Source organism: Heptranchias perlo, chromosome 10 (assembly GCF_035084215.1).
Source record: "Heptranchias perlo isolate sHepPer1 chromosome 10, sHepPer1.hap1, whole genome shotgun sequence".
NCBI classification, from domain to species: domain Eukaryota; kingdom Metazoa; phylum Chordata; class Chondrichthyes; order Hexanchiformes; family Hexanchidae; genus Heptranchias; species Heptranchias perlo.
In genome coordinates this window covers 13,105,894-13,122,383 of record NC_090334.1, presented here as the reverse complement: position 1 = coordinate 13,122,383, position 16,490 = coordinate 13,105,894, and the positions used below count along the sequence as shown (strand labels likewise).

General features: G+C 43.2%; 1 protein-coding gene across 4 annotated transcripts in view; it reads right to left on the bottom strand.

Moving 5' to 3' along the window:
• pacs2 (phosphofurin acidic cluster sorting protein 2) overlaps positions 1–16,490 on the bottom strand; it is a 255,496-nt gene that overhangs the window by 202,772 nt on the left and 36,234 nt on the right. The gene's annotated exons all lie outside the window — the stretch shown is intronic.

Here is a 16,490-nt window from a genome sequence, read left to right as displayed (position 1 = left end):
ATAAACTGTTGGTTTATGGCAGATGACACAAAACTTGGAAGTGTAATGAACAGTGAGGAGGATAGTGATAGACTTTCAAGAGGTTACAATCAGGCTGGTGACATGGGTGGACACTTGGCAGGTGAAATTTAACGCAGAAAAATACAAAGTGATGCATTTCGGTCGGAAGAACGAGGAGAGGCAATATAAACTGGAGGGCACTATTCTAAAAGAGGTACAGGAACAGAGAGATCTGGGGGTAGATATGCACAAATTGCTGAAGGTGGCAGGGCAGGTTGAGAAAGCGATTAAAAAAGCATACAGAATTTATAAATAGAGGCATAGGTCACAACAAACGTTTATAAAACACTGGTTCAACCACAACTGGAGTATTGTGTCCAGTTCTGGGCACCGCATTTTAGGAAAAATGTGAAGGCCTTAGGCAGGGTGCAGAAGAGATTTACTAGAATGGTTCCAGGGATGAGGGACTTCAGTTACATGGATCGACTGGAGAAGCTGGGGTTGTTCTCCTGGGAACAGAGAAGATTGAGAGGAGATTTGATAGAGATATTCAAAATCATAAAGGGTCTAGACAGAGTAAAGAGAGAGAAATTGTTCCCATTGGCAGAAGGGTCAAGAACCAGAGGACATAGATTTAAGATGATTGGCAAAAGAACCAAAGATGACACAAGGAAAAACTCTTTTTATACAGAGAGTGGTGGAGGCAGATTCAATCGTGGCTTTCAAAAGGGAACTGGATAAGTACTTGAAAAGGAAAATTTGCAGGGCTACGGGAATAGGGCGAGGGTGTGGGACTAGCTGGATTGCTCTTGTATAGAGCCGGCACGGACTCGATGGGCCGAATGGCCTCCTTCCGTGCTGTAACTTTTCTATGATTCTATGTACAAGAACTTTTACAGTTCATCTCCAGACAAAACTGAAAATGCAATGTGCTGCAAAATGCAAAAGAAATTATTCAAGGATAATTGCGGCAGAATATCAGGAAATCAACAGGCATCTCATTCATAATATTTCTAAGAGCAGGTTTGGTGTGGGGGGAATAGAACTTGATTTGTAAACTTTTCCTCCTTCCCTTGCCACAAATGGCTGTATAAAAGGTGTCATGAGCACAGCAACAAGTGTAGAGTTTAATTGCACAATTCAGGAATATTTAAGGGCTGTTCGCTGATTATTGCAATGTTCAGCTCCATTCGCAATTCCTCGGATAATGAAGCAGTCCATGGACAACATGCAGCAAGTCCTGGACAACACCTAGGCTTGGGCTGATAAGTGGCAAGCGACATTCGCGCCACACAAGTGCCATCTTCAAAAAGAGAGTGCCTAACCACCAACCTATGACATTCAATAGCATTACCATCGCCAATTCCATCAACATCCTGGGGACCTGAAACTCACCTGGCCAGCCACATAAATGAAATAGCTATGAAAGCAGATCAGAGACTGGGTATTCTGCAGCGAGTGGCTGACCTTCTGACTTCCCAAAGCCTCTCCATCATCAACAAGGTACAAGTCAGGACAGTGATAGAATACTGCCCAGTTGCCTGGATGGGGGCAACTGCAACAACATTCAAGAAGCTCAACACCATCCAGGACAAAGCATCCATTCCCTCCACCACCGGTTCACTTTGGCTACAGTGTGTACTACCTATAAGATGCACTGCAGCAACAAGGCTTCTTCAGCAGCACCTCCCAAATTTGCGAACTTCATCACTTGGAAGGAGATGGGCAGCAGCTGCATGGGAACACCATCACCTCCAAGTACCTGTCCAAGTTACACATCATCCCGACTTGTAAATATATTGCCCTTCCTTCATGGTCGCTGAGCCAAAATCCTGGAAATCCCTAACCGCAATGTGAGAGCAACTTAGGCACATGGACTGTAGCGGTTCAAGAAGGAGGCTCACCACCACCTTCTCAAGGACAACTAGGAATGGGCAATAAATGCTGGCCTTTATAGTGACAGCCATATCCCGAGAATGAATAACAAAAAAAAGTCAGCATTCTCCCTGTAATCTAACTATAATTATTTTTTATTCGTTCATGAGATGTGGGCGTCACTGGCAAGGCCAGCATTTATTGCCCAAACCTAATTGCCCTTGAGAAGGTGGTGGTGAGCCGCTTTCTTGAACCGCTGCAGTCCATGTGGTGAAGGTTCTCCCACAGTGCTGTTAGGTAGGGAGTTTCAGGATTTTGACCCAGCAACGATGAAGGAACAACAATATATTTCCAAGTCGGGATGATGTGTGATTTGGAGGTGAACATGCAGGTGGTGGTGTTCCCATCTGCCTGCTGCCCTTGTCCTTCGGGGTGGCAGAGGTTGTGGGTTTGGGAGGTGCTGTCGAAGAAGCCTTGGCAAGTTGCTGCAGGGCATCCTATAGATGGTACATACTGCAGCCACGGTGAGCTGGTGATGAAGGGAGTGAATGTTTAGGGTGGTGCCAATCAAGTGGGCTGTTTTGTCCTGGAAGTGTCAAGCTTCTTGAGTGTTGTTGGAGCTGCACTCATCCAGGCAAGTGGAGAATATTCCATCACACTCCTGACTTGTGCCTTGTAGGTGGTGGAAAGGCTTTGGGGAATCAAGAGATGAGTCACTCACCGCAGAATACCCTGCATCTGACCTGCTCTTGTAGCCACAGTATTTATGTGGCTGGTCCAGTTAAGTTTCTGGTCAATGGTGACCCCCAGGATGTTGATGGTGGGGGATTCAGCGATGGTAATGCTGTTGAATGTCGAGGAGAGGTGGTTCGACTCCCTCTTGTTAGAGATGGTCATTGCCTGGCACTTGTCTGGCACGAATGTTACTTGCCAGTTATCAGCCCAAGCCTGGATGTTGTCCAGGTCTTGCTGCATGCGGGGTTGTGAATGGAACTGAACACTGCAATCATCAGCGCACATCCCCATTTCTGACCTTATGATGGAGGGAAGGTCATTGATGAAGCAGCTGAAGATGGTTGAGCCTAAGACACTGCCCTGAGGAACTCCTGCAGCAATATCCTGGGGCTGAAACGATTGGCCTCCAACAACCACTTTCATCTTCCTTTGTGCTAGGTATGACTCCAGCCATTGGAGAGTTTTCCCCGATTCCCATTGACTTAATTTTACTAGGGGTCCTTGAAGCCACACTCTGTCAAATGCTGCCTTGATGATAAGGGCAGTCACTCTCACCTCACCTCTGGAATTCAGCTCTTTTGTGCATGTTTGGACCAAGGCTATAATGAGGTCTGGAGCAGAGAGGTCCTGGTGGAACCCAAACTGAGCATCGGTGAGCAGGTTATTGGTGAGAAAGTGCCGCTTGATAGCACTGTCGACGACACCTTCCATCACTTTGCTGATGACTGAGAGTGGACTGATGGGGCGGTAATTGGCCGGATTGGATTTGTCCTGCTTTTTGTGGACAGGACATACGTTGGCTAGAGACGCGGCTAGTTCTGGAGCACAAGTCTTCAGCACTACAGCCGGGATGTTGGCAGGCCAACAGCCTTTGTTGTTTCCAGTGCACTCAGCCATTTCTTGATGTCACGTGGAGTGAATCGAATTGGCTGAAGACTGGCTTCTGTGATGGTGGGGTTATCGGGAGGAAGCCGAGATGGATCATCCACTCGGCACTTCTGGCTGAAGATGGTTGCAAACACTTCAGCCTTGTCTTTTGCACTCAGATTCTGGACTCTGCCATCATTGAGGATGGGAATGTTTACAGAGCCTCCTCCTCCTCCTCCCGTTAGTTGTTTAATTGTCCACCACCATTCATGACTGGATGTGCCAGGACTGCAGAGCTTTGATCTGATCCGTTGGTTGTGGAATCGCTTAGCTCTGTCTATAGCATGTTGCTTCCGCTGTTTAGCATGCATGTAGTCCTGTGTTGTAGCTTCACCAGGTTAGCACCTCATTTTTAGATACGCCTGGTGCTGCTTCTGGCATGCTCTTCTGCACTCCTCATTGAACCAGGGTTGATCCCCAGGCTTGTTGGTAATGGTAGAGTGAGGAATATGCCGGGCCACGAGGTTACAGATTGTGCTGGAATACAATTCTGCTGCTGCTGATGGCCCACAGTGCCTCATGGATGCCCAGTTTTGAGTTGCTAGATCTGTTCTAAATCTATCCCATTTAGCACGGTGATAGTGCCACACATGTTGGATGGTGTCGTCAGTGTGAAGACAGGACTTCGTCTCCACAAGAACTGTGCAGTGGTCACTCCTACCAATACTATCACAGACAGATGCATCTTCGACAGGTAGATTGGTGAGGACGAGGTCAAGTAGGTTTTTCCCTCGTGTTGGTTCGCTCACCACCTGCCGCAGGTCCAGTCTGGCAGCTATGTCCTTCAGGACTCAGCCAGCTCGGTCAGTAGTGGTGCTACCGAGCCATTCTTGGTGATGGACATTGAAGTCCCCCCCCCCCCGCCCCAGAGTGCATTCTGTGCCCTTGCTACCCTCAGTGCTTCCTCCACAATACTGCACTTCTCTCAGCCACTGCTTGCATGATCTCTTGTCAGTTTTTGAACATGGAGGTAGCATTTAGGGCCATTCTGCGAAACTGGAATGAAGTGAAGTGCCACTCAACTCTTCCTCAAAATAAACTCTATTGTCAATGCTACAATTCAGTTAGATAATCAAGCATAGGAACATAGGAACACGAGTCGGCCATTTAGCCCCTTGAGCCTGTTCCACCATTCAATGAGATCATGGCTGATCTGTGACCTGACTCCCTATATCCCTAATACCTTTGGTTAACAAAAATCTATCAATCTCAGATTTAAAATTAATTGCGCTAGCATCAGCTGCCGTTTGCGGAAGAGAATTCCAAACTTCTACCACCCTTTGCGTGTAGAAGTGTTTCCTAACTTCACTCCTGAAAGTCCTGGCTCTAATTTTTAGATTATATCCCCTAGTCCTAGACTCCCCAACCAGTGGAAATAGTTTCTCTCTATCTACCCTATCAGTTCCCAATCAAATCACCCCTTAATCTTCTAAATTGCAAGGAATACAACCCTAGCTTGTGTAATCGCCTCATAATTTAACCCTTGGAGTCCAGGATTAATCACTTGGAACTAAATTTATTCTGTTTTGTGGACAGGGTAATTCGCAATGCCTCAACCTGTGTAGCTGCATTGTACAGACATTGTAAAAAGGCGGGGATGGGGTGGGGCAGTCAATGCATCGCAATAAACATGGTTTATCCTCATACTGGATTGCAGATCAGATAGCAGAACAATAGAGAATCTGTTCAACTTTGAATAACTTCTCAACCCAACTCTTTCATCAGCTCGATACACAGAGTGGCTGTTGTAGCTATGTTTGAGAAATATTATTATTGCTTTCTCTACCGTTGAAGGTTTCAGGTCACAAGTTTTTCTTAATGAAAATGAAAATTGTTTTTGCTTTTAGCGAGTTGAACATGGAAAACAGTTACTGGTAAATGCTTCCAATAGAATAAGCTAACTCCCTTTTGGGGTCAGGTCCAACCCCGGAGTTTTATAAACAAGGTGCTGCAGCTGCTCCTCGATGATTGGGTAAATAAATTAATTGCCCAATGTGGATCTCAGCCATACAGATAAGGAAGGTTCCAGCTTCGATCCGCAGGTAGTCAGGCCTCATCAGTCTGGAGGGGGAAGAGGTACGGAATCAATCAGGATTCTCATTAATCCATGCTTTAAAAGTGAGTATAGGTACCACCTGCAATTCTGATTTATTCAGATCAGATAGGTCCTAGTTTCAATTCCTGATTTGGTCAGTTGTCCGCTACAGGCACTGGGTGGTAACACCCCACCCATAGTGACGCTCTAAGTAGGTAAATACACTGTGCAAAGCCAAGCCATATAGATTAGGGTGGATTTCCAATCTGTTCTGTTAGTAAATCTCAATAATGACAGCAATTGGGAGCTACAATTAGCATTAGCTCCCTCTCCCAAGGCTGAGGCACGGGCAGAAAAATCAGCCAGGATTCCCACTCCTCCAGTGACCCCTGCTGGAAAGTGCAGGTGCGTTAATGTTGGGTGAAGGTACAATCAGGCTTAGCTATGATTCCCCCCCCCCACCCCACTAAAATTGCATTGCGTGGCACTCACTGTTTAGGCTCACACAAGATGAACGGTTGCCTGGGTGAAGTAATTGCGGGTGCCAGCACCTAGAATGATACACCGCAGGAGGCCGGCATTCGGTTCATCATGCCTGTGCCAGCTCTTTGAAAGCTATCCAATTAGTCCCACTCCCTTGCTCTTTCTCTGTAGCCCTGCAAATTTTTTCCCTTCAAGTATTTATCCAATTCCCTTTGGAAGTTGTTATTGAATCTGCTTCCACCATCCTTTCAGGCAGTGCATTCCAGATCATAACAACTCGTTGTGTAAAAACATTTCTCCTCATCTCGCCTCTGGTTCTTTTGCCAATGACCTCAAATCTGTGTCCTCTGATTACTGACTCTTCTACCACTGGAAACAGTTTCTTCTTATTTACTCTGTCAAAACCCTTCATGATTTTGAACACCTCTCTCAAATCTCCCCGTAACCTTCCCTGTTCCAAGGAGAACCACCCAGTTTCTCTAAACACTCCACTTAACTGAAGTCTTTCATCCCTGGTACCATTCTAGTAAATCTCCTCTGCATCCTCTCTAAGGCCTTGACATCCTTCCTAAAGTATGGTGTCCAGATATGGCCACAATACTCCAGCTGGGGCCTAACAGCTGCTCCCAAATTGCCCTGACATGTTGAGATCTGAGTGCAACATCAAAAGATCTCTCCCAACCCAAGCTTTAGCTGGTTCTCAATTAGTATGTACATCACTCGCTCTTTCTTCCAGATGGATGATGAAAGTTCACACAATCCTATAGTACTTTAACCCAAAAAAGGAACAGAATGAGGGAAAAAAACAAAATAAAATTTTAATTATACTTGTGTCTCGAACATTATGCAAGACAAGTATAGTGAGAATAGCAGTGAGAAAAGAGAACCATAGTTACAGCACAGTCCAGCTACTCAACCCATTGTGTCTGTGCCAGCTCTTTCCTGGAGAAATCTAAAACTAAACCTATGTTATCTCCTCTTCCACCCACCCACAAGTACCTCTGTATTTTCCTCTGCTTCAAACCTTTGTCTACTCTTCCCTTAAATGATGCAATGGTCACTACCTCAAACACTCCCTGTGGCAAAGAATTCCAAGCTCCAACAACCCACCGCATAACGAAATTTCTCCAAACCTCTTCTCACTTCCTTTGTGGCAATTTTAAATTGATGATCCCTTGTCATTGACTCCCCAACGACGTGAAATAGTAATTCTTTGCTCACTATTAAAACTCTTCATAATTTTTTTAAACTCCATTAAATCTCTTAGCCTTCTCTGCTCTAGTATTTCAAGCTTGTCCTCGTAACTATAGTTTCTTTTATCCTGGTATCATTCTGTTGAATCTATGATGTTTAAGCCATAGAGAATGTACATTCTTTCAATAAAGCAGTAAACAAAACTACAAAGAGTTCTTTAATTGTAGCCTAACCATTGCCTTGTACAAATTTATTATAACCTTTTTGCCCTTGTATTCTATTCCATCGCTTTAAAAAAACCAAAATGCTACTAGTTGGGATTTGGACGTAAAGTCCAGTTTATACCATTAACTGTCCTCATGTCCAAATTGACTCCAGAGTTAGACCTATCCTCATGGTAGGCCTCACCCACAATGTTGCCTATTGAAACTCAGTATAAGAAGTTGGACCAAGATGAACACAGTCCACTTTCCCACTATGAAGGAGATATAACTCATAAAACCAGCCTCGGTAACAAAAGATAAAGTGAATGAAGCTTATACAGAGCAGTAGTTTCTAAAATCTAAAGAAAATAAAGAAGATAATCATCCAATCGCTCTACACAACTAAAGCTATAAACAGAAAAAAAAAGCATTTTCAGAGTCACTATTTTGGAAGTCACAGTCTATGTCTGTGAACCAAGCTCATTGTGCCAAATTTATCTCACATTGTGGATTTGATTCTCATATAGCACAGAGCTTTTCAAATTGTAGCTATGAATCAGCTTATGACAATAAGCTCCTCCAATGCCTCGAATGGTAAAAGCCAGCACGTCGTCGAACTGTGTAGAATAGAAAGTACCAGGTTTGACTCCTGCCTGGTGCTGAGTGAGCTGATCTCAGTCAAGGTCACCACAATAAGTGCGCTGGAATTGGTCTCATAGCCTCTGGTCTCTGTCAGTGTGTGGACATGAGACAAGGACAAATTGGACTCCTCAACGATACAGTCTATGGTTGAATACCATTCTCACAATCATCAAAGCTCATGCATGGACAATAACCACTTAATACTATAGCATGCTCTGGGTACCCCAACAAGGAGTCAAGAATACCTTCAGGAGAGGAGAAAGGGGGAGGAAACTGGCAAAAAACCTGACAAAGTTTTTCTTTCCCTGCTTTCTCTGATTATCAAGGTGAGGGATGTTAGTGCTGGGGAACGATAACTTTCAGTAATGTGTCAGCATCAAGCATTTCCACATCAGGTAGAGCCCAGCCTGACGCAGAATAGAGCGCCCTGTACTAGGCTCAATAACCTCAGAAGAGTATCCCTATCACAGCGGGATGACATGGCTTTCCATTCCCTACACCAGTGCCGAATTAAGAGCAGTTTTGTATTGTAGATACATGTTCATTAAGAACTGGATTGAGTCTACCCTTGTTTCACATAGGACCTTTTACAGCTTGCACTGGATTTGAACTCGGGCACCAGTGCTGAACGGTCAGTGTGCAATTCTTGCACCACCCAGTTCCGCTGTACCCACAATTCTATAATGTATGATTTAAAAAACATGAAATCATTTAGGAGATTACAAAATGTGGAATAGCCTTTACTCAACTGCAGCAAGTCACTTGAAGTTAACAGCTCAAGTATAATTGCTGTAAAGAAACAGATCATTAGAGCCATATTGCACAGGACCAGGTCCTTCCCATCAAGTTGGTGTTTACACTACAAAGACCGTCCTGCTCAGATATCACTACACTATGCAATATATAATTAAAACAAAACACTCAGTACTTCTGCTCTGTTAGTCAGCACTCTGCTGCCCTGACTTGCAACAAATCACTTTACACAAAACACAAATTAATCTTTAAACAGCTACTAAAAATAGAGGAGCAATACATAGTGCTTAATAGATAACAGAGACTTTGCAAATGGCTTTACAGTATCAATTGTGGGAAGCAATTATGTAAGTGTGAACAGATTCACTTAGTGCAGATGACAAAAAGAGACAGTGACAGAGGAACATTACATGAAGATGACAATCAACTCTTGAGGGCTGTACTAAAATTAATTACAAGTTTTAATTTAGTCAAATACTTTTATCTTTAAAAAAAATCGTCCTCTATTAAGGCTTTTTAATATCTCTTCTAAAGGATACCTAAAATAAATCCCAGGGTAGCCTTTCATTAGCCTACTTATTCACATAACGTTTTACTTTATCGCATAGTGGGTTAGACATTGTACTTCACCTCTGAGGCCTGGACATTAAAGTACAGTAGAATTGTAGTGGTCATGTTACTGGACTAGTGATCCAGAAGCCTGGACTAATAATCCAGAGAACGTAAATTCAAATCCCACCATGGCAATTTCAGAATTTGAAATCAGTTTTAAAAATCTGGTATCAGTAAAAGTGACCATGAAGCTGTCGGATTGGCATGGAAATCCAACTGGTTCACTAATGTCCTTTAGGGAAGGAAACCTAACGTTTTTACTGGGTCTGGCCTGTATGTCACTCCATTCTCACATCAACATAGTCAACTCTTAAGTGTCCTCTGAAGTGGCAGAGCAAACCACTCAGTCAAGGCAACTAGGAATGGGCAATAAACGTTGGCCTTGCCAGCAACGCCATCATCCCGAAAATGGAGAAAAGAATGTGAATATGCAAAATTCAAAAACTGATACCCTAAGAGTCCAATTATTCAAAAATCAGAGAAATTGGAGAACAGGTAAAACTAGATCTGCTGGGTTTAACGGCATAAATGACGGGAAGCAGCTCACATGCATAGCTCCCGAAATCTGACTTCAAAGACCAATGTCAAGGGCCCTTTACTCAGTGTTCCTCATTCTTGCAGAATAACAGTAATTACAACTCTACTACAAGTGCAAGCATGCAATATCCACTTAAGTCAGCATTAATATTATACAGGCAACAAATTAAAAAGATGTAGCTTTAGACAAATCATACACAGCTAATCAATATTAGCTTAGACATCATCCATAGGACATAACACTTTGACTACAACACTGACATTGTTGTGAAAGTGCCACCAGACTTAAAACCAGCCTTCAGTACAATTTTAGGTTTATTCCTGAGGCCAGCTGCAGAACTCATGAGCAGATTCCATTTTATCTTTTGTTTATTAGTTTACTGTGGTTTTGGTTCAGCATTACAGCAACTACTTGCACTCCTCACGTCAGAAAGACGTCTCAGAGCATTTCACAGATCGGAGACTAAAACAGATATTGAGCGGTAGGTAAAAGAATAGGTGGAATGGAATTGGGGCAAGTCAAAAAAGCAGTTGAGCAAAGTCTTCAGTAGGTTTTTGAAAGCAGGGAGGGAGGAGGTAAGGCAGAGATTCTGGGAGGCAGTTCCAGAGGGGAGAACCATGGTGGCTGATTGGTGCCGCACTAGAGGTGGGAAACAAGTAGCAGGATCAGTGTCAGTTCAGCAAGGATGTGAGTGGAGTTGTAGTACTGATGGAATTCATTGAGGTAAGGTGGGTCAAGGAAGGGGAGGCATTTGAAGGTGAGGATGAAGACTTTAAAAGTGATTCATGGAGCATGCAGGGTTCTGCAGTCTGGCACTGACGGGGTAATGGAATTGCGAGGATGGAGGTGGGCAGGGGTATGAAGATGGAAGGTGGTGACTTTGGTGACTGAACAGATGTGGGGAAGAAAACTCAACTGGATCAACCAGCAAGCCCAGGTTCTATACCACCTGACTTAGCCTGAGATGGCAGGGAGACTGATGGAGTTAAGAGGAATCATAGAATGGCTTGTATTTTTTCTATATTAAGCTGGAGAAGATTTTGACTCATTATCAACATGGAAAGGCATCGAGTGATTTCCAGCACGGAAACAGAGGGTCAGGCAACCCCACAATACTTGGGTAAATCAGCATCGCTTCAAGTGGTACAAAATATTTCTGTATAAAACTTTATTTGGATAAATAAACCTGGCTTGCTGCTTGAGTTTCCATCCTACACCCGCTCAGTCACCAAGGCCATCTTCTTGCATCTTTGTAACATTGCCCACTTCCACTGTCGCTGAATACTTTGAGCTCTCATCAGACACAGGCAGATATAGCATATTGTAGTCTGCAAAATCTGATTTATAAATCTAATGGGTCATTTTATATAGATCATCCATCCTCACCCTTTGCAACTGTAGACTCCCATTGATCCAAAGCCATTAATACATCTTTATATATATATATTATGTAGACACACACACAGTTCTACTCTGGTGAAAATAAAGACCAACTTCAAATTAAGACTGAATGTCAGCTGTAATGCATGAGCTCCAGCAACAGCCTTGGATGCTTTGTAGAGCAGTAGATTACAGCGAGACCTACCTCAAAACCGTGACATCAACGAATTGTAAAATTCCTGGTGTACTCACTGAAAGCATCGCAGATTAACCAATCGCTCCATAGTTGAACCATCAATACACAGAGGAGCATACTTTGCAAAGTCTTTTATCCGTAAATGAGTACACTGGATTCTTTTTTTAAAAAAATCTAATGGCAGTAATAAATCAGAGATCCCTCTCTTCCAATAAGCCATGTTAGTGAAAGCTTTAGCATTTAACACTGCCTTATGCCAAAACAGCCACTGACCAATATGGACCTTAGCTATATGGATTAAAAAAGACCACAGCACTGATCCTCTGTAGCAATTATGTACTAAGCTAGCTGATCTCAACCAGCGTGTCTCAGCCTCAACACCCCAGACTTGAGAGGGGATGAAATAAAAATGATCAGCCAGGGTTCCTGCTCCTGATTGTTATCCAGTGACTCCTGCTGCAAACTGCATGTGTGGAGATGTGGGGTGGAGAACAGGATGAGGCTTGCGTGCCATGACTCTCATGATTGAAGGGGCTGGTGGCATTCGCTGTAAATGGACCACACAAAGAATTGCCACTTGGGCAAGGTACCAAAAAAGCACAAAGCATGAAACTGGAAGGTTAGCAAGTGAATATGTACAAAACCAAATTAGACTACTAGGAAAGTATCCTGTGATTGGAAGAATCCACAAAAACAAGAAGTCATAATTCTCTAATGGACAAGATTGTGATGAAGTCATGGTACAAGCTTTACCTAATGTGAATGTACATCAGCTTCAGGTATTGGGGTCCTTTGTTTCATTGTGTTGATGCAAACTGGTTTTGGATGTGCATCAAGAAAAGTGTCAGTATAACTCAGAAGACTACCAATCGCACTAAAGCCCTGTGGTGCGGGATCCCATCGAGGACGCCATCTCACACCGGTTTGAGTTTCCGAAGACCGCAGTATAAATCCAGCCCAATGGTCTTCAGGATGACAGTCTGGTAGTCGAAAGATTCCTTCTGGAAGCTTGGAAGAATTACAGGATAATTTGAGCCAGAATTACGCTGTGAAGGGACTGCCTAACACAGAAACAAAGGAGAGAGCCTGGTATTGTACAAATACTCTCCAGTCAAGAGCTAGCCTAAATGAGACAAAGCCTATGGTACAGGCTAGAATTAAGTTGGAACGAGTGACATTTTTTGGAATAGTTTGGTTCTGCTCCAGATTCTGAAAATATTTTAGTTAAAGGGAAATATCAGTTAGATATCTTCCATTTTCTTTACAATACCAAGCTGAGTGTACATGACATAAAGACAGAAGATGCTGGAAATGCAGAGCAGCCCTGTCGGCATCTGCAAGAGAGAAGATAAGTTAATGTTTCAGTTGGAGACCTTTCATGATGTAGGCAGGTGTAAGAATCCCCTTTACAAGATTGATCAAAACAATGAAGGGAGGGCAGAACGGGGGAAAACTAAGGGTACCGATAGCAGGAGATAACAGGTTTATGATTCAGTTTGTCTACCAACACATTGCAGAAAATAGTTTTTCTATAAAAGCAACTCTGCCGTCAGCACTGTGGCAAGTGTTAAGAAAAGTTAAGACTGTCTGCAATAGTAGTTTTACATTACAAGATGCGTGTGGCCAAAACAAGGTTTATACTCAGCAAAGAAGCAGAGCTCTCACTACGGACTGGCTTTTTAAATTCTGTTACTGCTTTTCAGATGTTTGAAGCAGTGAAAGCACACCATAAACAGCAACACCTGCAATTCTGGATCTGAACACAACTGCATGGATGCTGCAACTTAATGCTCCCTCCTAAATCCTCCTTTATTTTTAAACAATTGGCATAATTGAAATCCTAAGTGCATTCTAGTCTCTGAAAGCCTTGCGAAAGCGTTTCACTCCGTCTCCCGCCATATAAATAACCCACTAGAGAATGTGAGCTTTCAGTCAATCCAACAGCATAACATAATAACTTGCATCTTTAATGTTGTAAAACATCCCGAGGCGTTTCATAGGACCGTTATCAGACAAAAATTGACACCAAGCCACATAAGGAAATATTAGGACAGGTGAACAAAAGCTTGATTCAAAGAGGTAGGTTTTAAGAACTGTCATAAAGGAAAGGTAGAGAGCCAGAAAAATTTAGGGAGGGAATTCCAGAGCTTAGGACCTAGACAGCTGAAGGTATAGCCGCCAATGGAGGGGCAAAGGAAATCAGGGATGCACAAGAGGCAAGAGATCGAGGAACACAGAGTTCTTGGAGGAGGTTAGATAAAGGGAGGTGTGAGGCCACGGAGGGATTTGAACACGAGGATGAGAATTTTAAATTGGAGGCATTGGTGGACCGGGAGCCAATGTAGGTCAGCGAGCACAGGGGTGATAGTTAAATGGAACTCGGTGCGAGTTAGGATATGGGCAGAGTTTTGGATGAGCTCAAGTTTATGGAGGGTGGAAGCACAAGGCCAGTCTGATGGGAGCAGTCGATCCCTGCTTGCAATCTCGAAAATGAAACTGTGGGGAGGGGTTTCTTTTTCTGACTTAAATGAAAGGAACATCAGGCAGGTTCCTTTACAGGCTTGTGCTCCCACCTGCCCTATTTTCTGACATTCCCTGCGTCCAGGCGCAAACCCAGACAAATCTCCCCTACAACATCCTTAAGGATTCTCATTGATTTTTCTGCCATCCACTCAGCACCTCCCCATAACAGCACAGCTGAGATCATAGGTGATCGTAAATGCAAACCACGTCCCATCTATAAGACCATAAGAGATAGGAGCAGAAGTAGGACATTTGGCCCTTCGAGCCTGCTCCGCCATTTAATGAGATCATGGTTGATCTGATTTTTACCTCAACTCCACTTTCCCACCTTTTCCCCATATCCTTTGACTCCCTTGCTGATCAAAAATTTGTTTCTCTTGGTGACATAGTGAGTTTGTACCTAAAAGCATAATGGATCATTTTAACAACATCATCCAATTTATTTTCAGCATATAATTGAATCAAGCAATGATTAAAAAGTTCCGATTAGTGTCTTGGGAGATGCCTGAGCTTTGCCCTGCTCAGTCATAAAAATATTTGATATAAAATAGTCACAAAGCACATGTTACTCCTGGAAGGCCAAGTCTCTTATCTGGACACATCTGCCCTGCACGGGGAGCTGTTCACAGGTCCAGGACTGAATCAAAAATGATGACTTGTATAACAACAGGAACGGATAAACCCACTAAACATTGGAGCACCTTCTAACCAGACCTCCCTCTATGAACATATCCTCATCTAAGCTGGGAAATTATTTGCTCACGGTGGTTTGTCACTGTATCCTGGCAGAACAGGAGCACCATGACCCACCCTCCAGAACAATGGCTCCAAAATCTGTGGCCCAGAGCATAGCTGGAATGCTTTATATATTCACTCGAGCTGTCACAAGAGAAACTGGGCATAATTTGGAAACTTTACAAAGTACACTGTGGCAAACTCAATCTTTAATCTAACACAACATCTTGGTGGAAGAAAGAAAGAAAGAAGGACAGACAGACAGCCTCAGGATGTCCCAAAGCACTCTATTGCCAATGTAGTACTTTTGTAATGTAGGAAATTAGTATCCATGAGAACCATCAAATAGTCTCAATATATAGTTTGAGTCTTCACTGCATATTCCTTTTCACTGTAAGAGGTCCTAAACCTTAATGTAAATACTGTACTTGTTAATCTTAAATTGACTTAACAGTATATACATCATGCACTGTATGTTTAAATAGTATTGTCGATTAATGGTGATAATCAATGAATCCTCCTTTCTTGCTTTTATTAATAAATTAATGACGCACCTAGCTAATAATGTACCCCATTCACATCTTTGAAACTCTAAAGTCAGACTAACTATGGCTTGCTAAACTGATACAACCAAAGAAGGCACTTACAACGTGCTATGGCAAAGCAGCCTGTCTCAGTGGAACATCAACACATGATGCTGCGGATTACAGGTTTGATTCTTCTACTGAGCTCCTGCCTTTAGCCTTTGCTGAAGTGCTGAGTGGAGGTCAAGTATTTTCCTGAGTGGGTGGGGGGGCGCGGAGGGGGTGGAAATCAGAGGGACTCATCAGTGGATCAGTTCTTTTGCACTTCTAGCAGCTGGCTCAATATTGTGCCATTGGCCGTAGCCTGGGAGCAGGTTTCCACGCTTCCATTGGTTGCAGAAAGTACATGGAAAGGAGGGAAGGCAACAGGGGTGGGAGGAAGCTAGCAGGTAATATGCTTTTTGTTTAAGCATGCATTAATCTACGGTTCCTACAGGATTTTGGGCACTTCCTGTACCCTTTGGAGAATGCAAATGAAAAATATTCTGATGCATAAAATTTCAAAGGGCTTCAGCACAATGAATAAATGAAGAAAGAACTTGCATTTATATATGACCTCAGGACATCCCAAAGGACTCCACAGCCAATGTGGTATTTTTGAGGTGTAGGGAAATGCAGCAGCCAATTCGCACAGTAAAATCCCACAAATAGCAATGTGATAAATGACAAGGTAATTTGTTTTGAAGTGATATTGGTTGAGGGATATATATTGCCCTGGGCGTCGGGAGAACTCCCCTGCTCTTCTTCGAATAGTGCAGTGAGATCTTTTACATTCATCTCAGGGGGCAGGCTGGGCCTCGATTTAACGTACTAGAAAATGTGTCCTTTTTCACCATCTTGAGCTCATTTAACAAAACTGTGAGCAGCTATGGAGGAAAAAAAAACTAGTTTAAAATACATACATCTTAATGAAATAACATGCTCAATTTGAAGGATGCTAAAAAATTTGTTTGGAATTTTATCAGTCTGAAAGTATGTCCTCTACACAGTATTGAACTATATACAGCCAGCTGCAGTATAGTGAGCGCAGTGTACTGTGGACAGCTTTAGAGAGCATATGACAGCTGGATAGAGG